General features: G+C 38.0%; 1 long non-coding RNA gene across 1 annotated transcript; it reads left to right on the top strand.

The window, feature by feature from the left end:
* The first annotated feature begins 1,169 nt into the window (after positions 1 to 1,169).
* Positions 1,170 to 10,546, top strand: LOC140257998 (uncharacterized). Its single transcript, XR_011905157.1, has 3 exons — positions 1,170 to 1,224; positions 3,135 to 3,287; positions 10,456 to 10,546. It is a non-coding gene; the product is annotated as an uncharacterized lncRNA (long non-coding RNA).
* The last annotated feature ends 14,768 nt before the right edge of the window (positions 10,547 to 25,314 follow it).

The raw sequence follows: 25,314 nt of genomic DNA, 5'->3' as shown, positions 1-25,314 counted from the left end.
GGTAAGGAGCAAAAGACAGGGAACCAGACTAGATGAGTATATCAAATATTTATTGGTGGGGAGGCAAACTTGTCTGCCTGCTTGTACAAAATTCTGGTGCCTCTTCTCATCCTCCTGAGCTCCTTGGCCAACAGGCACATTCAACATCTGCAAAGCCTGCAGCCTTGGCTTGCAGGAACACAAGTGCTGGTAGACTCAACATGTTGTTTTAAGTACCTGGCATTCTCCATCTATCTTCCTTATTTTTAATTATTTCTGCTCTATGGAGTGACCTAATCAAATAAGCTCCTGTTAGATGTCAAGGTTCTTTCTTTACTTTAATCTCTTCACATTTCTATATAATTTCTTTTCCTCTGGATCTATCAAAGTATTTTCTTCAACAAGTACATCAACGAAAAACAAAGTCTGCATTCTTGAATTCTAAGTCACACATAAACCTTAAAAATACTGTTTGCTTGGTGTTGACAGAAGCAGTCGTCTGCCCTAATTTACCTTCATTGTATGTTTTTATTAGAGCTGCGAGAGCGTGCATAAACTCACCAGGGGAACATGCATGCTACAGGGCTCTTTTCTTAAACCCTCTACTAAGAACACATTGGCAAAAGCACTGCCCTGTATTGGGAGAGTAATACCTCTGAAAGATACTGTTGTTTCAGCATCACAAAAATTATCTCAGAGAATATTCATTCCCTTAAAGGCACCTCAAAGGGCATGAAGAAATGGCCTTTGTGAAGCACTGTCAAGGAATTGTCCCTCTTCATTGGCATTCTTCTGGCCTGTCCAACCAAAGAGCTTAGTAATGCTTTACCTCTGTTTTAGGTGACAAGCCTGGTATCTCGAATCTAATTCAATGATTTTTCAGGTGTGTACGGGGAATGATTGATGTCGTTCACTAACAAGTCTTCAATAGCAGCTAAAGTTTAGAAGCTCACATTTTCTAAACAGGATTTCCATGTTTACTGAAAAATGTTTGAGGTCCTGCATATTGACCAATGTTAAATATGGATGCATACATTCAATTGCATAAAAATAAAAGACAATTTGAGCTCAATGGCAAGAGAATTATCATTGTGGCTGATCGCAGTGCTTCACGTTTAACTTACAAAAATCACTTAGATTAGAGAAAGGTGTTATTTGATCTTCCTTTTTTTTTTTTCCACAGATGCTGCCAAATAGTTTTCTAAATCAGTCCCAAATGTGGCCGGGCCTCCATGTTGGGCCTGGGTGAGTATAGTGGTGGTTTTGTTCCTTCTTGCTACTATTTCTTCTCCCTCCACGTTTCCTCCCAGACTTTGGGGCAAGAACACCAAGCCCCAAAATATCTCATATTTTAGACAAAACAAAGTTCTAAAGTGTGCTAGATGTAATAACCTGCAATGTCTTCCTGTCATCCCAAATTACTGGAACGTGCTGTGTTTCAGCCCTGCCACCTACACATCTGCCTGCTACAGAATGGTGCCTGCTCCTCATCAACCAGGATGGTGCAGGGTCCAATGTCAGATCCCCCTTGCTGAACTGTGTTCAGGCTTTCTGCTTGCCTCTGATTCTGTGGGCACACAGTGCTTAGGTTAGACTCCTGGAGGTTTTCACATGTGGCTCCTCAGAATTTGTTTGGGGTTTGTTGACTGTCCCCAAGAGAACTGCGGAGATTTATCACAGCCAGCAAGCAAGTCTGGCACATGAGTTTCCCTATCAGCTGGCACATGCCTTCAGCAGTTGCATAAACCAGTCTCTACGTTTGGATTTATGAGAGGGAGAGGAAGTTTTTTCACCATGTCAGGGTGGCGATCTGCACATATGGGAGCTATGCTTCTTCTTGCAATCTATGACATGGTGGGCAATGCGTTTCTAAAGCAATCCTGTGTTTCTATCATGGAGACACAGATCTTTAATATTGTCACAGATTGCTTGTATTCTTAATGAAGTTCATTATAATTTTTGGTCTTTTAACTTTACCTCCTGAGTATTGAAAAACCACTGCAAGCCACAGTGAGTGGCCTGTGTAGACGCAAACTGCATACTCTGGGCTGCACTCTCAGGTGACTGAGCTTTAAGACTTAATGTGCAGGTAACTGAGCTTTAAGACTTAATGTGCTATGTTGACTTGATGTTCTTATAGTACTAAATATATAGTACTAAAGTGCACCAGGTCCACTGAAATAGTCTATGTCTAAAGACTGAAAATTCATCTCAACCAGGCAAAAGCAGGTTAGAAAAAGTTTTTTAAACCTTGTAGCTACCAGCCAACAGATCACAAGCACTTGAAGGCAGTAGGCACTCCCATTGACTCATATGAGTCCAGAAGATTATGTATTCCTTCGCAGAATGGTAAGTGAATCCATAATAACTACTGCATGGCAGTTCAGTGTGCCTTGAAGAGTGCTGAGGCTACACAGTGACCCATCTTTCCTGGTGTACTTATTAGCATAGTTTAAAGACAAAGATGTAAAACTAATCTTTCAGGTAAATCAATGGGAATATGGCAAAAAGTGGTAAAATAGATGTTTACCCATCAATTGGTGAACCATAACATAGTCTAGATATTTTTCTCCCCCTACTACTGCAAATAGCTGCCATATTCAACAGAGAACCAAGGCCCCAAATAGCTCTGAGACTGCATATATTCTTGCATGCAGCAATTTTAATCACTGATGGGGACTTTGTACTCTAGGAAGTCCTGCTGCAGTATGTATAGTCTTTTATTTTGTTCGTTTCATTGGAAAAACTAATAATGGGAAGCAGTTTGGTTATTTGGCAGAATGCTGTTCGCTCATGATTTCCACGTACTTTTTCTTCTATTTACCTGAAAAAGAAAACAGCAAGCACTGCAGAATCTGGTGTGCGTGGCCTGGCTCTGTGCCAGTGAAAACCTCACCCATCCAGCAAATTACATTTTTTTTTTACAGTACTTTCTTGAAGCGTGAACATAAGGATTTGTAGAAAACATTGTGAGAAGAGCTCAAAGGGATTGAAAAGGCTTGTTTGGGTTCTATTTGGTTTGCACAATGTAATTTTTGCTTGCAGCAACATTATTTAATGATGATCACGACAGAAATAATTCCTAGTGTCAAATAGATTCTTGCTATTGAAGTCCTGTTTAATCTTGCACTTATTTTCAAACCTTTCTTTAAAAGAGCATCAGAGGAGCACTGAGTACTCAAGAGAACAACTGGAAAGCCATGCCTGGGGCGTCACATTCAGCTCTATTCCACCTTCAGGTGTGAGTTGGCTAATGTGACTAAGGGAGACAAGGAACGTGTGCTATTCTCTACCCACAGGTACTCAAGGTAAGGTACGAGCAGTTCTAAGAATGACCATTTTTTAACACACACCTGTAAGGAAGTAAATAGGATAAGCAAGATCTAATATTTGCAGTGGTTTCGCAATGGTACACTGTTGCATGTTTTGCCATGCAGAAAGGATATCTGATAGCTAATCAGGTCATGGCTGTCCAAAAGGAAAAGAACAATTCAGTAACATAGCAAGCCCAAAGCTCTTCATCTTCACCTTCATTTACATCTTCCACGGTACCTGTCTCTGAGGTTGGCAAAGGGCCTTATCCGCTGTCCAGGTAGCTATTTGATACAAGCACTATACAGGCTAATAGCAAAAAGCTGCTCCTTTCTCACTGACCACAGTTCAGGTCACATTAGAAGAGCTGTGCAGATGGGGTACGTTGGGGCATAACTGAAGAAAAACCCACTCCAAGCCCTTTTATCAGATCCTCTGCAAGTGTAAACCAGACTGGCTTTCCTTACTCAGAAACCTGTGCTGACAGCAAGTGTAAAACAATACAGAAAAAAGCCACCAGCAAACCAAAACAGACAGTGTGATAGCCTGATCTTCAGGATATTAACCAGCTCTAATGATATGATATACTTCGCTAGGCATGAAAGTCTGTAGGAATGTTTGAGTTCTGAAAGGTGATGGAAAAAGAAATATAAGTGTGTTTGCACACTGTTAACAAAGGTCTTTTGGTAGGCTGAAACCTGTATTTCTGCTAATCTACCAAAGATGTCATTCCAGGAGCACAGTGTCCAAAATCAACCCAGGGAAATTTCCTCCCAATAGTTACAGTGTGAGAATAATCACTGCCACTTTTGTATCACAGGGATTTCGTATCTTTCAACAGACTTTTCTATCATCCTTGCAGTAGTGGTTTGTGAAACGAATGAAGTCCCATAAGTGAAAACATAAGTAGAGTAAGTGACCTTCATACATAGAGGTATAAAATAACAAATCAAGAATCGCAACAAGCCAACAGCACAGTGTGCACAGACGGAGGCAGACAAAACAAATTAAACCAATAGGGGTATCTGCTCTATTCCCCCAGTATCTCAGAGGTACTGAAAAGCTGTCCAGGTACTTTTGTGGGATTTTTTTGTTGTTGTTTATATTCAGAATTTTAAAAGCCCAGAATTTGCTTTATGGACATTTTGCCTGACATTTAATGATAAATTAAGGGAAGAACAACTAGAAATTCAGTAACTAATTGGGCTGGTAATTTAATCATAAATTAGATACCAATTTAAGTATATTTTTTTAAGAATTTATATTGAATAGTAACATTCATTCTTCTTGTTGCTTTGTAATTTAGATTAAAACTACTGCTTTAAAACCACCATCTTAAAATCAGAAAGAAAAATATAAAAAAACCTTAAAGAAAGGAAGTAGTTGAATGCAAGTTTCAGGATGTTTTTATTAGAATACTTTTAGAAGAAATGGTTGGTGAAATATTGTTCTTGTAGCTCGGTTTTCCTTACTGCTGAGGAAAATCAGAAGCAGAAAAGGAGGTGGTTTCTGGTCACACCACAAGTCTAGAGAATTAGGGCTCAGTCTCTGCTTACTGTTTAAACTCATAAAATGCGTAGGCTTATCGTTCAGCTCCCTGGTGTTGCTCTGAGTTGCTGGAAGCCATGCCAGCCCATTCAGACAAATTGCTAACTAACACATCCTGCATTTCTATACCTGTTTCCTTAGTCCCAAAAGGGAAGAAGATGCATCTTTTTGTAACAGAATATGATCAGTTTTGGGTACCGTGTTTTCATCTCTGAATGTCATTTCACATTTAGGTAACTATATACTCAGCTACAATTCGCAAGCAGCACTGTGTAAACATTTTTGCTCTTTGTTTATCCACGCTTTCTACACCCTTCTGTTGCCTGGTAGACTTAAGACAAAGGTGTGTAGTTTTGTTTTGTTTTGTTTTTTAAGGCACTACAGTTGTGTATATATAGCTCGAACACAGAGAAAAACAAGGTTACTGCCCTTACCATTCAACGAGCTGAAACATTTCTCCTTTAATGAAAAGTGCCCGTGTTACTATCACTCTTAAACAAACAGCTTTATAGGCAGCTCAGTCCAAGGGTGTGTACCCAATGTCAGCAAATCCTGCTTTCTAGTTTTTCTCTTGAGAAGCGAAGTGTAGCTGGTGCTCCGCAGGCACAACGACCCGCAGCTCGGGCTGCTGTCGGCTGCGAGACCCTCGGCTGCGCGCTGCGGGGCGCGGGAGTGTCCCCTGGCGGCGGGTCCCGCAGGCACAGGGCAGCCTGCAGCGTTGCGAGCCGCTCAGCTGCTCGGTGCTTGTCGTAGAATCGTAGAATATCCTGGGTTAGAAGGGACCTACAAGGATCATCGAGAGCAATCTCTGGCTCCATACAGCACTACCCAAACCCAAATGCTTCCTGAGCTCCAGTAGTTCGGGGCTGCGCCCACGGCTCTGCGGAGTGTGCTTCATTCCCATCTCCTTCTGATGCTGAGCCTTTCCCTAACCACCACCCGACCCTCCCCTGACGCAGCTCCACGCCGTTCCCTCGGGCCCAGAGAGCAGAGCTGTGCCCTGACCCTCTGCTTCTTGTGAGCAACTGCAGGGCCATGAGGCTTCCCCTCAGCCTGCTCTGCTCTGGGACCTCAGCAGCTCCTTAAATATCTTGTCCTCCAGACCCTTTCCCATTTTTGCAGTCCTCTTTTCTATTCATTAATAGTTTTATGCCCTTCTTATACTATGGCACCTAAAACTGCACCCCGTGCTGGAGGTGCGGCTGCACCAGCACAGAGCAGAGTGGGACAGTCCCTCACCTCCCCCATCTGGCAGTGCTGGACTTAATGCACCTTAGGGTATGGTTGGTTTCCATTGCGCACTGCTGAATACTTAGCTTTATTTGTAAAGTAGATGGGCTGAAAACTCTTGAAAGGCTCTGTGAAGCTGCTGTCAAGGGTTACAGGAAGAGTTAAGCAACTTTTGCCACGAGATGTTTTGTAACAATAAGCTGCATCCATGGAGGCTTGTAACTCAGCTTGCATGTGCCCACATCACACGGCCCTGTGGGAGCAGCTTTTGCCACGAGAGCTAAGATTACAGAGAAGCTTCCATCCCAGCCCCGTGGTTCCCCACGCACAGCACACATGCATACTTCCAAAATACTACATTTGGGGCAATGTGTGTTTTTTTATGGAGCTGCCCCGTGCCAGAACATTCTGCAAAATCTCTTGAGCTTTTGGGGAGTTATGAGAGGATAGCAAGAATGCCCTTCCTATCAATCAAAAATCCCAACCACTATTTATTTCAGCAAGAAACAAGTAAAGCTACTGTGAGTCCTGAGGTACGTCTCTTCACATGCTCTCTCTTCCAGTCATTTTCCTCTTCCCAGACAGCACTGCTTTCACTTTCCCCTCTGAAGAAAATGAAACACATCTCCCTCTGCATTCTCTTCCTGCCATTAGCTCTGTTCTTTTTTTTTTTTCTGTACAAAATCTTTGCCTCCCCTTTTCTTCCCTTCACTCCTTTATACCAGATGCTCCGCTGCTTGTACTATACTTCTTCCTTCTCCCGGCTGGAAGAGCCCGTATCGTCACCATCCATCATTAAGAACAAAAATGGGTGAAATATGATCCCATATTGTCCACTTGGACATGATCTTAAACTCAGTGTTCAGAGGAGTGCCCCAGGGAGGATTTCAATGTACAAGTACTGTTTTATTTTCTCCTGTGCCATTTTAAGCAAAGGGCTGACTTACCTTGTCACAACAGCATCTGAGTCCCACTGGTCCGATGGTTTCAAGTTGGATAGAAGATGCCTGTGCTAAAGCCCCTGCACTGATGCTTATTTTCTGTCACAGTCATGATGCTGTCATTTGGAGGTGTCAAACTCACCCTCTGCATTCTGCCTGCCCTCAGAGGAGTGGAGTTTACCCACTTGGGCGTCAGAGCAGGATCTGGCCCTGTTACTTTTTGGCTTCTTTCCCCATTTATAAATTCTGTCTTCTGTAACTTGAGCCCATGGGAGATGTTAGCATCTGACCACCAGTCCCTCAGTAGAATCTTGAAATTAAACTATTATTTGTTAGTTTGTTATATCTTTAGTATCATCTACAATGGATCTACAAGCCCCACGTCCTTTTGGAAAACAAATGTGACTGACAGCAGATGTTACACAAAGAAGCTGAAGCAAACCTCGCCTCGGGGGATTTTCTGTTAAGATTCGTAATAGCATGGAGTTAAAAGAGAGAAAATAGGTGCTTTGGAGCATAAGATCGTAAAATGCTAATTTCAGTGACAAAGTGGTGGACTGAGTAAATATAGAAAGGATTTATTATGAAGTTCTTTAGTGTTGTTGGCAGTAGCAGCAAATTGCTGGGCAACATTATATCACCAAAATCCAGGAAATAGCACAAACATTGAACCACTGTATTTTCAGTGACAATAATGAGAGAAGCTTTGGTGTTGGTTGGCATCCCCACAAAAGGCACATGTTGGCATGTTCAGGAATGTAAATGATAGATCTGCTGCTTGAAGTTTATAATTATTTAATCAAACCCAGACTGCAGAACCTGGAGGGACAGCGTGGATCCTTAAAGTGGAAGAAAGAGGGAAAAAGAAGGAAAAAAAAGAAAGAAGAAAATCCATGCATTGCGAATGATGGAAGGCATCAGTCTCCTGGGTGTGCCTACCACGTATCTGTGATGGCTGCAGAATTTGTGGGTGATCTTTTCAGCTCGCTACGTCACCATATATTTAAGTAGCCCTGCAGAAAACAAATTGCCAACAATCTCTTTTATGTGCTGATGGAAGTCAGATCAATTATTTCCATTTCCTTTCATGGAAGAAAGTAAATCTACAGATCAGGGCAGGAAACCACGCATTTGATAAACTATTTCGGAACTACTGTACACACACACAATCTCCCCCTTCTCTCCTACAAACAGACACGCACATTGCTACAAACCCTCTCTCTTCTAGACACACAGAGAGGCACATTATTTTCAGCTCACATTTCACATTTAGATTACTATTATGGAATTTCAAGAAGACTTATTTTGTTTCCATTTTTGAAGGGGGAGAGAGAGGGGGAAAGAAAAAAGAAAAGATAATGAACATTCCGTTTTACGGAAATAAATCTCCCAGCACTTTATGTTCTGGCTTGTTACAGACAGAGTAGCAGAGGTCTGTTACATTCCCAGCCTGGGCTTTTTGCTACCGACTCAACTTTCAATTTAGTCCAAGCATGATGGAAAAAGAAAAAAGGTCTTTTGAGAGCGGTAATTGTGTTTTTCTGGGGAGAAAGAACAAATTACTAAATCAAATTAGCATTACGTTTCATTCCTAGACCCTAGGAGATTCAAGGATTTACATAGGATACTTTCTTAAATTACGTTGCTAGCGTAAACATTAAGATTCCGCACGAAATCCTTGAAAAGTGCTATGTCTTTAGGTGATGTCATCATACAATTCTTACAAAATAATGAAGTAAGAAATGCTTAAACTACACTTACCAACACATAAGTTTACTGTATTTTGAAAGAAAAATGCAGGATTTCATTATATTCTGGAGGATCTAGTGTTACTAATTCTTTTACTGTGCATACTAGGAATGCTTGGATTGCTGTTCTTTTCTCTGCAGTATTGCTTATCTTTTCTTTCTCTTCTCACTGACAAAAATATTTGCTGTAGGATATTCATGGCTATAGAAGATTAAACAAGGCCTCACACGAGACAGTGGGAGAGTTACCATGGATTTCTATACAGTTGTTGCTTTATTCAGAGTCTAAATCAGGATCCTCATTGTTTCTTTTTATAGTGAACTCCTCTTTCTTTGTATCACCAAGTTCTTTGTAATTCTCTTACAGTTTTTTGGTTTCTTTTTTTTCTACTTTTGTATTTGGAAAACTGATGAAGAGCAAAGTTTCCATATGGAGAAACTCCACAGCTCATTACATGAGTGCTCCTGCGCTTACACTCCCTCTCCATGCCACACTAATAAGAATGTGATTCTATTGTTAATATTTTGAGGTTCAGGTCTTCCATTTAACTACAAATGGTGCCAGGAGAAATGAAGTTAAATTGTGTTTGTGTCTCAGGACCTATAAGGGACAGTCAGTGTTACAATGCTTGTCGAGACAGAACTACCCCATCTGGGGAGCTAAATCATGATAGCACAGGGAAATTTGGAACTTATGTTTAATTATTTTAACTTAATGATGAGTTTGAAAGCTGTAGAAAACAAGGACAACATGAAAACATATCAAAAAAAGCTTCATACATGTAAAAAATATATACATATTTTGTTTTTAAAGTAGGTATGAACATTTCTATTCATTGAGGAATGTTTGCTTCAGACAAAAAATGCTCCCCACAAATTTGTGCAAGAATATGTAATATATTCATGAAACCTTATTACTGAAGCAATTTATGTTTGGAAAGTTATCTCTAAAGCCAGAGGGATAGAAACATTTTTATAATGAGAATTCGCATCCCACGCATAATTTCTTTTATTTAATACGCCTATTCTTAGAAACTTATTATTAAAAAAAAAAATAGAATGAATTTTGGTTGGAAGACTTAAGAAAATATATGCAAATTATGACATAAACAGAAATTCAGGAGTTCTTGTGATTTTATATTGAAATATGTATATATGCTCCCACTAAACATGTCACTCTCCCAGTTTACAAGTATATAATATTGGGGAAAAATACTCAATAATCCCTTCTTCTGATCTTCTTGTTTGCTTTTTCCTTTTCTTGAGAAGGAATGTGGACATTTGTATTTTTGTCTTCAGTGTTTTTCTGAATCAGAATCTGTCTCATTTTAGCTCTCCTTTGGAAGTCTCCAGTATTGATAATGGAGTTTATGTAAGATCTGTGCTTAAGGAAAGATATGAATAGATTTAGCAAATTGCTTATTAAATATGTATAAATGAATTGAAAACTGACTGGACCACTCAGGAAAGTCTCCGCTCTGTAAGAATCATCCAGAGAGGGGAAGGAATATCTACAATATCTAATTATTTTCATACGAAAAATATAACCCATGAAGACTATTTTTTTTTCTTTGTATTCCAAACAGCTTCATTTCCTGCTAAAGTATCCAGGTGTGCTGCTTAGCTACTGGTCTGTCTTAAAGGCTACAATTTCAAATGAGGCAAATCCATTATCCACATACATATGCTCTCTGCAGATGATCCCGAGTCCAGCAAAATCAAGGGGAGACCACACGTGAAGATCAGGCACAGCAGCTGTTCCATGGAGGCACAATGTTGTTGAGTGAGACCACATAACCTCATTACTTCACACCAGGAGAAAAAATGTACTGAAGTTGATTTTAACTGATCTCTTACAAGTGGCTCAATCTCTCAGTTCACAGTAGTCCAAGTACTTGAAATATGTCAATAGATTCACTGCTAATAAATGTTAAACTTTGCTCCCAGGTGTGTTAAAGGAACTTCTACTAATATGACTAGGAGTAATGAACTAGCATAAGGTGAATTGATTTTAAGAGAACTTACTTATGCTCTAAAAATATGTTACCATCATTACCATTTTGCCTAATGACAAGAATTATGGATGCTGCTTGCTGTACATGTGATTTTTGTTTGAGCTGTCCTGTCCAAGACACACATGCTGGTCTTCATCCCTTTTGTTACAAAGTACAATCAATGCAGTGTGTGTGTGTTTATCTATACATCACACTGTCCAGTCTGCGTGACATATTTGTGGTCTGTTTTTCTAAAATCATAATTGTGACTGGCTAAGCTTTCCAATCCTGCACTTGGAAAATCTCCCTGATTTCTTCCTGATTCCCATTGAGAACTTTTGTGCACCATCAGTATTTTGAGAATTAAAAAAAATATATATGTAATTATGTGCTTAGCTATCTTATGTCACTAAATCACGTGCTGATAAGTAGATGCCAAATTTTAGCCCTGTATTCCTGTTTTTTTCCAGCACTGGGAGCTTTGCATGTGTTAGAAGGATTATTGGCACTTTCCCAGGGAAGTGCCAGCTGTGCTTGAACCAGCTGTGCTTCTCACTTCTGCCTCTGTATCACTGCCTGTGTCTTTAGGCACATTTGTTGATGATGTATATGTGCTTTAATTTGAATTTCAGCAGTTTAAGTTAAATTATGGCTTCACTTTTCACTTACTTTTGACTTTTAAGGCAAAATCACTTCTTTAAAAGTTGCTGCTTGGTTAAAGTGTTTGTGTACAATCATTACCAATGCTTTTGTCTTACAAATTATTTTCTTGAGTGACTCTTAAAGAACAAACAATACTTAAGCACAGTGTGTTTATATTAGACATGTACATAGTAACACATTCTTATATCTGTGTATCATGTAGCTTTGTGCAGTGCAAATAGCATGTATTTTCTAAACAACACTTATGCTTCAACAGCCTAAATCTCCATTCATCCCACAAATAAATTTCTCCAGACCTTCAACCCAGAAAGCTAAATACTTGGTTGAAGTGGTGAACCCCTAACTTAATGACATGGTCTGTGCTGCCGTCACTGGATATAACAGTAATTCCATAGCATAAAACTCAGCCAACATAATATCACCACATCACGTCTTAAGATAAAGGTTAAACTAAACCCCTTTCCATTAAAAAAGTAAATAAATCTGTTTTCATAGTTGGACTACTTTGCAGAAATTTGATTATATAAAATTGTCAATTGAGAAAAAACCTACACTATTCATTTTATTTCTATTTAACATGACATATTTCAATTAAAGATATATTTCATCATTATAATTTCTGTTATTTGACTTTTAATCCATATTACTGATTATACCTTTTTAAAACTGATATATACTGACAAAGGACATTTGAATTAGAAGAGTTCATTGGGTTAAAGTGAGAATATTTTCTAACTTTCTGTCTAATGTTGAAACAAAGTTCCAGTTTATTTTTCTCCCTTTCAATATTTTATTTTTTATTTCAGAATAACCAATGAATTGCAAATTCTGACTTCTGTTCAGGAGGAAATCTGAAGAATTTATAATTTGTATTTACTTCTATACTTTCTCTGTGCCTCAGTTTCTCCTGTCGCATAAAGGAAAAAGATGGACCTTCCATTGTAAAGTACCTTGAGATTTACTTATGAAAAATAGTTGATGTAAAATTTATTTGGTTTTGCTTATCATGCTTTTATTCTTTTTCACCAAGTCCTCTAAGGATCAGATTCTCAGAAACATGATGCAGACTGGAGAAGCATGGAGCTGTGGGGCTGGTGCAAGCACTTTCAGACCATCCTCTGCTTTGGCCTTTCTGCCTTAAGCTGGTGTCCGACTGCACCCACCCACAGCAAGTGACGAAGACGAAGGAAGTCTACAGTCTTGTGTGTCTGATTTCCCCTTTGCAGAAGGAGTAGAGAAGAGGAAGTCTTGAATATAATGATCTCTCACATTTTACTGTTTGACTAACATGCCATGTTATGTTTAAAAAACAGACCACAGCCCTGCAGTGGCCACGTCATTTTTACTACACCCAAGGCAATGGAGTCATCACTGGGATCTCAGTTGAGTCCTGTCCTGTCATCAAACAGCTGTCTTGAATTAGAAACAGTGACTCAGATCAGGAAATTGGTAAGGAAAATATTTCGGTATAGGTCTAGTTTTGAAATGCTAATACTTCTATATGAAATGAGTTTAATAGATTTTTAAGCTGAAAATGCCATACTAGTGCAGTGGAATTTACTTGAATATATTTATTAGCATTCAGGTAGAGTAATATAACTCTTTAGGAGACAATCTTTGGTATGATCCTGGCAATGCAGAGCATTTGTTGCTTATCCTCTTCCACATTCTGCCATCACACATTTGCAGCAATTTGCCTTGCAAAATGTCCTCATTATTCTCTTAATTAACATGTGTTCTTATTTAGAGCAGTGTGTGACAAGGACCTGATGGTGGGGGGGGAGGGACGGGAAGGATTTCCAACTGCATGTATCCTGCTTGCACCCACCTGACTCTACTCCTCCAGACAGGGTTGTATGTACCCCCATTGACTGGAGCAACAAGCAGCACATCAGCTGGCTTTGTTCTTACCAAAATAAGTCCAGGCCAAAAAAGTCCAGGATCATGGGACATATTTTGAAAGAAAATGGCTTCTGGCAGTGCACAATTAGAAGTAGCTGCTAGTAGCAAAAGAGTGGGCATTGCACAGAGAAAATGCTCTCATTTACTTGGGCAAAACCATATAGGTGCAACTAATGTTACCTTTTGAACTCTCTGGAATTTGTAGCAGAAACTAACTGTGCAGTGTACCAGTCTGATTGTGCATACACAGTGGGAAATCCTTTCCTACTTGCTTAAATATTCTCTGAACTGGATGCTATTGAGTGAGTACACAGAAAAAGCACAGGATTTTTTGGCTATCCTATTGCTCTGTAAGATATTTCTGTGCAGCAATGAGCAGAAGACACATCCCTAGTGCCCAGGGTATCTCACAAGTAACATCCAGAACCCTGGGAGAACAGGATGTGTGAGGCATTTAAAAATCTTATAAGGTTTCTGTTAAGACTAGAAAAAAATGCTAAATTGCTGTTCAAGTCCTATTTAAATTCTACTTCCCACTGTTTTCCATTATGTTTGAAAACCTAGTAACAGTTAGTTCAACAGCCTGTCAAAAAAGGAGAAAAAAAAAAAAAATGAAAGAAAGAAAGAAAGAAAAAAGATTACTTTTAAGTAAGTGGGAAGGCTGATAAAATTACAGCAGCTGGGTGTCTATTCCTGCAAGCTTCATTGTGCAGAGCTACAATGGATCTTCCTACAGAAAGCTAATCAAGGTGGAAGAGAAAAATTGGGTTCATTAGCAATCCCCATCACTGAAAAGTCAAATAATTTTTCACTCTTCAGTTGAGTCCAATTACAAAGATATTACTAGAAGGTCTTTTTCTGTGACAGTGCTTTGGTGCTGTTTTTTTTCTTTTTTGGCACTTTGCTTATTGTGCACTCACATTGCTCCCATTGGTGAGTGTAGATTAACACCTGTTACTATTTTTACAGAAAATGATGAATGGTGCCATTACTGGCACAGCTTTACCTGAGCAAAATTAAACTTGCACATTTTAACTTTTGCAGTTACAGTAATTACCACAATTACTTTCAAATTATAGATTGCACAGACCTGCACCAAAGCTGAACAATTGAAAACAACCATCCGCCCTCTTTCTTGGAGAGGGCTGTAGGCAAAATGTGAACTACAGCTTGCATCATGCCTCTCTGAGACGAGGAAAAGTTATAAAGCACTCCCTCCTTTTGCCTTCTCAGCTGGCCATTTTCATAACACTGTAACATACATATGAGAATCTCACATTTCACTTTATAGCTACTTTTGATTTAAATATGAAACAGATAGTTATAAAGCTTGAATCAAATCTCAAGTGCTTATCTGGATTTTTGAAGCCTGACACATGTGACTAAATTAATGGGCACAGGTGTACTTTGGCATTAACTATGTATATCAGTTACACCAGTCATTATAGTTCATCTCACCTGGTGCTGACTGTCAAATACTAGGGTTCTTGTCTAAGATGCTCATCAAGGTCCTCTCTGCAGCACACTGGGGATCAAAAAGCATCAGTGCTCCAAAGATAAACGTGTGGTATGAGAACAGCTGCTCTCCAGAAGTGCCTTTTTCTTTGCTTGGACTATAGAGGGAGCCAAGACAACTTATCTTGACTAGAAGCCCTCTAGCTGAGCTGCAGGAAAATTGCCATCTTCAGGTAATCATCTGCTTCCCTCTTGCCAGTTAAGCAGCTGTCTGTCACACAGTAGCATCTACTTTTGGGTAAAATCCTTCTCTATTAAAATAGAGATGTCTCTGAATGCAAATCTGTTTTCTTTTTTCTTTTTCTTTTTTTTCTTTTTTTTTTTTTTTTTTTTTTTGGTCAGGCTTTGGTGCTTATAGGGAGGTATACATAATTCATAGCCTATACTTTCTGAAATGCAACAATAAAAATATGTAGATGTTAAGAGATCTAATAATGTTTTAGATTGTTAAACCTATGACTAATGAAAACATGAATGACCTTTTTTATTCTTTTTATTTCCTGGAGCTAACCATGAAAGTCCAGCATCCCTTCCTTGTTTTGTGGTGAGACAAGAAAATATATCTTTGTGATTTAATCTGATATAAATTTTTCCTCTAAAATACTTTGCATAAAAATTGTTTCTTCAAAGAAATATATTTTCCTGAAGGAAAAAATAAGCAACAAACAATTCCCATATCATGTTTCTTGAAACTAACCATCTCCATTCATACAAACCAAGCATTATATCTTCCTGTTGACAGTGCTGTGTTTTCTTTACTTTTTCTTTTTCCCTCATACATTTCTAGCATGTGGATCAAAGGTTCATAGATTCTTGTCTTTTCTTGAACCCACAAGCAAAGTAGCAACACAGCCAAGTTTTGAAAGTTTGCAAATCATTAAGAAACAAAGCAGACAAAACATACAGTGTTCCCAAGAGGCTTGAGACATGAAAGCATCTGTGTTGTGATCTACATACACAAAATCTGTTGGGACTAGACTTAGTTGCTCAGTAGGACTTGGAATGCACTATGATTCAAATCTTCTGTTGTAAGTTTTAAGAATCAGTCTATATATTTTGACTCAAATTCCGAAAAACTATGTAAATGAGTTGAACCTGTCCATTACTCTGGACCAAATGTCAGATTTTAGGACACTCTGATTTTCATCCAGATTTTAAGTACATGTTTTCCTTGAAAGCTAACTGTAGAAGTTTCCTAGATATTGCTTTTTTTACAAATCTGATAAAAAAATCTCTATTGAAGTTAGTGGCTCTGTCACTACCTGCAAGATTTCATCCCTGTTACTTGTTGGTTTCTTGCCATGTTCCCCTGTAATAGTTTATAGCCGGTCTTCTTTCCTGGTAGTAGCTTATAGCTGGTCTCCTTTTCCACTTGCTTCACCAGACAATATTTAGCCTGACTCCACCCTGTCAGCAAGGACAGTATCAGGCAGGAAAATGGTGCATGCAGGTATTACCCTCATTTTCCTCTGTTCTCATAGACTGTTTTATTTAATGCTAGAACTTTATTAAGGTTATAGTTAGGTATGAAGTCAAATGCATATAAGTCATACATCTGTGCTGTTACATTCATCAAATTGTTTGACAAGACTTACATTTTCATGAAGTCCTCTTGTCTGGCCCCAATTATACTGTCATCCTTTAATTTTCTACTAATTGAATCCCTTATCAGCTTTTCCATTACTTTGCGTGGGACTGCTGCCAGATTAACTGACCTGTAATTACTGTGATCATTCTGCTTCCTCTCTTTGGCTTTTGGCAGCATTGTGTATTTCTACTGTTCTCTAGCAACCTTTTGGTTTATAGTGCATGAGTTCTCTTATTTAAAAATACTCATCTCTAATAAGAGGGCTTTAACAGTGACTTTTCTGGGATATGTGATTCAAGAGAGTTTATTAACATTGTGTCATAGGAATCTATAATCTTTCTTTTTCATCGAAGACTAAACAATAGTGTGTGTGTGCCTGCATGTGTCTGTATACTACGTGATTATTTCTTATCTACTATACTAATAACAAAGTTGATTTAAGCAATCCAGTAACATGTTCATACCATTTTAAGGAATTGTAGGGGAATTAGTATACTCCTTAAATACTTTCTTATTCTTCTTAGCGACAAATATGTACATACAAACAAGGGAAGGTCTTCTATGTTGTGCAGCAATGTCATGTTCTGGTGTTTTCTGTCAGAGTATTGATTCTGTTACATCTCAGTAAAGAGATTGACACCCTCAACTAAAATTCCTCTTTGCTTTCTTTTCTGTTGTACTTTGTTTCCTTTGCTTAAACACGAGTTATTTGGAAATTCTACTTTTTCTTCTAAACTCATTCACTTTTCCCTCAAATGGTGAGTACACTTTATATCATTGTACCAATTCATGCCAGCAGAGCAGTTTGAATTTTACCAGTGACATTTTGACAATGGAACCCTACATTTTCAATTTATTGGGTTCTGTATCTCTCCTGTTTACTGCTGCTTCACAAGAGAATGAAATTTTATAAATACCTGGTAATTTAGTTCAAATACTGAGCTAAAGTATTAACAAATGAGTGCTTTTTTAAGGTTTGGCATTCAGATATAAAACAGGTGTTTATTGTGCTTTTTAAGCATCCAGGAGATCTTGTCAAAAGTGTCTGGCATGTACAGTTATTTTTATGTTATATGGAAGTGTATATTATTCTTCATTTTCGTGCATTAACTCATGTATATTATTTCATAAACGAATTTGGTTTTCTTATTATGAAATAACACTTTTGGTAATTATCTACAGCTCTGCATATAAATGTACTCTACAAAGGTGTTTGGATTAAAGATGTCTGGCCACAGATTTATTAAACAAACTGCTAATTAATCTCAAATATTATCTTGCATGCCAAAGGCATTCCTTCTGTAGACATTGTGAGTTTATCTATGGAATCTCTTCTCCAGTCACTTGGGCTTTCTTACCTCTAGTATGCCAAACCTGTTTTAATTGTTTCCCCATACTGAGCATAGGGTGTAATAATGCAACTATAACCAAGAACTGAAGTCTTGATATGCAGCTTATGTTGGCAAATCACGGTAGCTGCCTGGATGGGTCCTATTGTCCTCACGTTGTGCTATGCAGATCTCACCTTTAAAGTTGTATCTAACAAAAACAAAACAAGATTGCCTTGTTAAGGACAATTTTTTTCTTGAGACATCAATCCTTTCCAAGTATCTTAAAAGAAAACCTTCTTTGTCAAAAAGGAAAAGATCCAGGAGTAGCAGCCATTCCTACCAAAATGTTATGACACTTTTTTTTTTTTTCTTTTTAATCTTACCCGTTTTGTCTTAGTCTAGATCCTCTCTTTTTTTATCAGCCAGCTAGTCCCCTCTGCAGTTCCTTTCTCCTCTTTTTTGGTTTTTGTTTTCCTCTGATCTTTTCCCTCATTCTTCTAATGAAAATGGTCTTAGCCAAAAGCAGTGAAAAGGTGTTTTTCCTGGACTTAACAATGAGTTTAAATATAAGAGACAGAATACTTCCCCTGTGTATTCTGCTTCCAAAGGGAAAAATAAAAAATAAATCTAATTATAGAGTGGTTAATTAAGCAAAAGGAACAATTATAAATGGGCCTAAACTTAGAATTATGAGTTTGAAGTCAAAACCCACTGAAGACCATGAGAATACTTCCATTGACTTCAAAAGAATCTGAAACACGCTCAGTCTTACCTTTCTGTTTAGCACAACTTTTGGTTAGGGCTACATTAACAACCTAATGAAACTGCCTTGAAGGTTAAGCCAGCCTTTATTTTCAAAGGGAAGCTTGACAAATTTTGCCAGACTCTGAAGCTTTTAATTGAAACACTGGGAAATTTCAAAGTGACAACTACTTTAAGACTTCTTTTATTTCTATTTTTCTTCTTGGGCAGGTCAAGTAAGAGAAAAAAGAACATCGTTGCAAGCTTTTCTTTCATTCACATGCCCATCCAAACTCCTTTCACAGAAGAAGAAAATATATATATGGATTACTTTGACTGCCTTCCTATCTTATGCAGGAATAAAGTTATGCTGTTCTTAGTGTAATAATATGTGATATCTTAAAATAAATAAATAAAATGATTACCAGTTATATTTTCCCTATAATTATTTTGTGTATCTGAAATACACACAGGAATACGTTTGAAAGAATTCAAAAGTCTGTAATTACAATATTTTAAACAAATTTATTGACAATTTTTTCACTCTGACTTGCTGTAGTTTCCAGGCCTAGGCGTGTTCTTCTTTTGATTCATTTGCTATACCACACACATGGCAGAATTTGCTGCTTGTGAGAAATACCTAATTTTTTGTTATTTATTTATTTATTTATTTTACTTTGGGCTTTGTGCACCAGAGAAGTCAGCATTTTTCGGTGTTTCACAGGGAATGAACATTGTGGAAAAAATACTGTCTTGAAGCAATACCATATTGTACTGCCAAAGTGCAATTGACTGAGGTGTTGCCTGTTTTCTTCTCTACCATAAGCAGATTTCCTGTCCAGAGTTCTATCTGTGTGTGAGTTGTGTGTGTGCATGCTATTTTTAAAAAATCTCTGGTAGGGCTCCTAAGGGATTTTAATCCTCCTGCTTCTTCTTCCTTCAGCAATCAGCATGAAATGGTGGTCAACATGTCTTTGAACTTTGTTGTAAGATGTATATATGAATCTCATATATGGAAATATATGGAAATATCGTAAGATTTCTATGTAGTAAAAAGTACTGGTGTTTATCTACATATAATTATGCATATTTTAACCCATTTTCTTGCTTAGATCAGGCTTTAAAATCATTTTCTTTGTTTGTACTCTCTTCATCCTATGCAAACAACAAAAAACTGGGAGAAGATGACTGGGTAATATTTTCAGTCAGCAGTCAGGCCTTTGAAAACTTAATTGTGGGCAGTTAGAGCTAAATGCTGCATTTTTGTCTTATCAGTCACCGTTTTATGGATTTCATTATTTTCCAGAGTTGTTAGCTTTCAGTACTTTAAACATAATTTTTGACATGTGGGGAAGATAGACGTGACAGCACAGTGTTTGGAAAGAGAACTGCTGAGCTGATTTCCTCGTGGTGTGTGCTGGTATGTGAAGGCCCAGGCTGCCCCATCAGCAGTGTGCTGATGATACCATGAGGCTGCTTGGGTGCTTTTGGAGTAGCATCTGTTGCAAAAGAACCAAGTTTCTCTTCCATTTCTCACAGTCCTACAAGGATAACATCTTATGATCACTGTCTTGGCTCCTTTTCGCTTTGTTTTATAATCCCTTTGAGGGCTGTTCTCCACCCTTGCTTCTTCTACAGTGTTGCTTTGAGGTATTGTTTTCTTCCTTTCTCCAAAGTCTTTCCACTTTTAGATGGAATTAAAGACCTTTGAGTCAGAAAAGAAAAAACTGGATCCTTCCAGTTTTGGGACAAACTTTGATGGCTTTGTAGAAGGACCAGCCCTAGTATTTGCTGAGATAGAAGGAAGCTGAACACTCATCTCTGCTCATATATATTAAAGGCTTTATTTTCAAAGTGGCCTCTGTTTCTGGACAAAAGCAAAGTCATGGAATACACTTACAATAAAATCAATTTCTAAAGCCATGACAGATCCTAAGCTCTTTCCTGTGGCCCAGCACTGAGTAGCTAACAATCTACCTGCAGAGGGTATCTGGTGATCCTGTGGTACAGGGGAGTCATCAGATTGCTTAGTCACTTCGGGACATCTGCTCTTTTTAGCCTTTGGAGAGTGATAAGATACAGCCAGAATCTGCAGGTTTTCCAAATAGATCTGTCAGCAGAACAGTCCCAGGGCAGTTCTATCCCTGCTGCTATAATTTCAGGTTGATTCAGGTCTCAAAATCAACCAGAAAAGATCCAGTACACCTCCAGAACAGAATTCAAAACGGTATTTTAGAGTAGTCTTTGGAATATCTGTTGAATCTTCCCAAAGAGTAGATTTCCCAACAGTAGATATCTGTTCTGAACACTGAAGAGAAGTGACACAGGTCACTCTGAAAGTAATGCCTCCTATTTATTTCCATGAGAACTGCAACAAACAGAAAGGGAACAATAACATGGCTTGATGGTTTTCAGTTCCACACCTTTGCTCCATACACATTTCCATGGCAGACACTATTCTGTCAGACTGTCTCTCTGTTGCCATCTGTCACACGGCAACAAAATATAATGGAATATTGGTGGGAAGGTTCTGCCTCTGCTGCCATCCCACCAATATCCACCTCTGGTATTGCGGGCCAACTTCACAGAATAGGAGGCATTACTTTCGTATCTCAGCTATTAATAAAGACAAGGAGTGAATAACTTTGTTTAGTCAGAAGAATCTGGAGTTTGGGATCATATTTAGTTGTCAAGAGCATGAAGTAATAAATATAGCTCTGAATTTTGCAGAGCACATCCTTGATGTGAAACAATCACAAGTGCTTTCTGAAGTCATGATGTTCTTATCTTCCAGGAATGCTGAAGCTCCAATAGTCATTGCTACCTACTATCTCCTCATCACTTTGTACCACCATCCCATCCTTGGATTCAAAACATGAACAAATAAATGGTAGAGTAAATCATCCAGACATCCATCTCGACAGAAAGAGCAAGTCTAAGAGGTAACTCTGCTTAAAATTTATGGGTGGATCATGGATTTGTAAACACCTACTCTCTGCTGCTCAGTTTTTTGGTAAAAATATGGCCCAACATGTATCAAGAAAGTGAGGACAAAAAATAAGATGAACTAATTTGGTTTGAACTCAAAGAGGATGATATGTAAATTTTCACCTTCTCCCATGCTACACTGGTAACTGAATGGATTACATGACTTCTTCTGTCAGATTTCTAGCCTGTGCCCTAGAATAGCCATTGACTGTAATGAAATATTTAATAACTGAGTTATGCTTTTTAAAATATTATTTCCTGTTGCTGGCTATATATGAAATCAACATGAGTGTGTCACTGTGAATAGATGTTTTGAAATTATTGAAGTCAACATTGTGCAAAGGGCTATCCTGATGCATCTCATTTTATAAGCTACCCCGGTGTTGATCCTGTGGGGTTTGTTTGGTTTTGTTTCTTTAGTAATCTAGTGATGGTCTTTTTAGTCATAATTTGATCATCAGAGAATAACATGATCAGATGGGGACATGACACACAGCTCCATCACTGTTCTTTCCTACTAACTATAGAAGGCATGACCAAAGCAGAAGGGAGGGCACATTCATCCCTTGTTTCATGCTGCACTGGTGGCTTGATCACCACAGTCTAATAACTGGTATAGAACAACGTATGTCCATGAACTACCGTATTTCTCAGAATAATTTCTTGGTAGACAGTGGAACTTTGAAATGTACAGTGTTAGTTTAGAGACGTGGTCAATTCCTGCCACTCGTTTACTTTTTTACTGAGCACTGATGCAGTGACATTCTGGTCACAGATAATTATCATTCACAAGTGCACATATGTTAGTTTAAGGAATCTAATAATCAATCACAAATTTTCTGCACTTGTTTTGTGGTGTAGTATTCCATCACTTGGCATAGTATGAAACATTACGATTCTTTACACAAGACTGTTAACAGAATATTTATTTGAAGGGATTTCAATGTAAATAAAATTTTTCTACATGTGTTTCTATAAAATAATTTATTTTTATTCTAACTATATACTTTCTTGAGGAAAAAAAAAAAAAATCATGTGAAAAAATAATCCGTAAGTGTGAATGGCATGAAAATGGAGTTATCCATCAAATGGAGGGAGAGATCCCTCCAAGTCAGGTATGTAAGTTTGGGTGGGGTACAGCAAATGACTCCATAACTCTGAGGGATTGCTCTCCCTGTCCTTCTCCCATGACTAGAGATCATTCATCCTTTGAGAAAGAAAAAGGCTGGTATAAATTAGGAATGGTAATGTAAAGCTTATACCCACTTCATATAAGACTTTCAAATTAATACAAGCATTAAATTGCCAAAGTTTTTTCCATATACTGCAAATATTAAACATGACATGCCTGCTAGGGTTGGTATAAAGTTTTGTCAACATTTTTGGCATACAACTTCTCAGCCTGGAGTCAATATTTTCTTGACCAAATTTTGTTGTTTCAGTTGTCTTTTACCTCACATATTGTAACTTAAACATTTTCCCAGAAAAAAGAAATTTGGCAGGCTATTAGTCCATAATGTGGTCTAATGCCTTTGGGTATTTTTGTAAATGTAAATCGTTGAGATATTTAAGGTTTAAGGTTTAAGAACTGTACACAAACTTTAACAACTTCTTTTAAAAATATTTAGTATGCATATTTACTACATATGTATCTTATAGAGGCTAGAGATTAAACTGGAGATTACTTGCTAAAATATGCTAACTGCTGTCCATGAATAAACATCCTCATGAACTCCTATTGAAAGTTTCTTATTTAAAAAATGTTGTTTAAAACTACAATAAAAGCAAAGGGAAGTAAGATGGGAAAAGGAAAAAAGCAATGTTTAAGTAACTTTAATGGTTTAACTTGGCCACAGAAAGTAAAGAAGTTCATTTTCTTTCTCCTGGGATCTCATCCAAAGCCCACTAAGGTCAAAAGAAGGCTTTCCACCTATTCTCATTTGTTCTGCACTCAGACGGTGCTCTGTTGCTCCAGTATTGGGCTATGCTGATGTCGTGTAGTAACAGATCCCCCAGCGCAGCAGCACACCTATCCATCATGTGCATTACCTAGGTTCCAAGGTAAGTTACCTGAGGCAAAAGACCTCTCTGGATCACCCTTCCTGTATCTGCAAATTTCGGTGAGTTTTCCACTTTTGCCTTGGTATATCTGTGCCTGTTGGTTGTTTATTCTAGCTCTCACTTAAAGAGGAAAGTTTTAGTATCCTGCAAATGTACAAATCTCTCACCATGTATGTGCACACAACAGTTCTGTGTACCACATAACATCCACCAGCCTGAGAGTTATTCTATCTGTAACATCAATTCAACTTTCACTGTAACATAAGTTCAGGAACATATTTTGTAGTTTCTTTTAGTTATGAATGACAGGATTTGTGTAATCAATGAACTCTGACACAATAGCATGCAATATTCTTTAGAATGCAATTCCTGCAGCTTGTAGACAATCTGTTCCTTATGGTGATTGTAAACTCTCACTAAGATGCTGGCAACATCCACCAAGCATCTCAGTCACACTGTCTTTCTGAACCTGAACTTTTAAAATAGTGGTTAAACATGTTGTCTCCTTTAGTTTCCTGTCTATCTTCATCATAAGTCAGCACCTGTTTCCAATAAATTATATGCAGAGCTGTATCAGCAACACCTTGGCAGCAGCTGCCACCCTGAAAAGCAGAATGCCCTTGAGGACAATGCACCTGTGAACACATAAAGTGTTTGTTTAACTGAAAGCCAAAACTTTGTTACATAACACAATTATCCAAAGCCTAATATATGTTCATTATTAACACAGATTAACCTTGTTCTTAAAAAGAATGATTATCTATTTAAAGGATTTTATTCCAGAACCCAGGGAAACGTACTGGCACTGTGGATCTGCTATTAGCCTAGGACTTGAAAGTCTGATGGTGGGAAGATGCGTGGGGGAGGCTGCCTGTGCAGAGTAACAAAGTATTAGGGCACAGATTTGGAATTCATTATACACAGAGATGAGAGAAAGAGCCAAGTCATTTTCAGAGAGGCTGTTGAACAACGTTTTTTCTTTTTGGTTCTGCATTATAAAGTAGCATTTTGTTGCTGAAGCATAGAACTATTGTGTTTAAGATGGTGTTTGATCTTACCATCACTTTGAGACAGAAGGAAAAACTGGTCCTGGGAAAAAGGTTTTCTTATTACTAGAGCAAACCTTTCATATTGAGTTTACTACCAGCGTTGCCCTTGTATGTAACAGTGAGCCTATTTTAGCAGCAGTAAGTAAAGATAGTTGTTTTCAGCAGATTACAGAGATAATACAACCAACAACAAGCTGATGATTAAAATAAAACAGAAATTGAGATAAGCTCTCAAGTTTTGGTAAAGCAAGCAATAACACAAGGAACTCTGTAGTTCTAGTAAAGTACATTTTCATTTCAGTATGGTTACTTTTAAAATTATTTGTCGAATCAATCTTACAAATCACATAAATTGAAAGATATTTTAGAATTAATGTTTCCAAGATTAACACTGAACATGAAAAATATGTGTGCATATATGAATATATTTCTGTATATCATGCAAATCTATATTTTTGCTAGGAATTCTCATGTCTTTAATACACAGGCCAATCCAGAAGTCATGTCTCCTATTTATTTCCATGGATATTACAACAGATACAAGGTGCACAATAATACTCAGCCACAAGATGCTAATTTTCAGCATAGTTACCACTATTAGTTTTGCATTTTTACCGGCAGTGAACAAGAACTTGCCTGCCATGGTTGAAAAGATTTGCAGCAGCGGAGCTGATCCACTGTCACCACTGCTGAAGCACACCACTCTGCAGCTCACTGTGTTCAC

This window comes from Excalfactoria chinensis, chromosome 12, assembly GCF_039878825.1.
Source record: "Excalfactoria chinensis isolate bCotChi1 chromosome 12, bCotChi1.hap2, whole genome shotgun sequence".
Taxonomy (NCBI): Eukaryota; Metazoa; Chordata; class Aves; order Galliformes; family Phasianidae; genus Excalfactoria; species Excalfactoria chinensis.
This window is presented reverse-complemented; position numbering and strand designations above follow the sequence as displayed.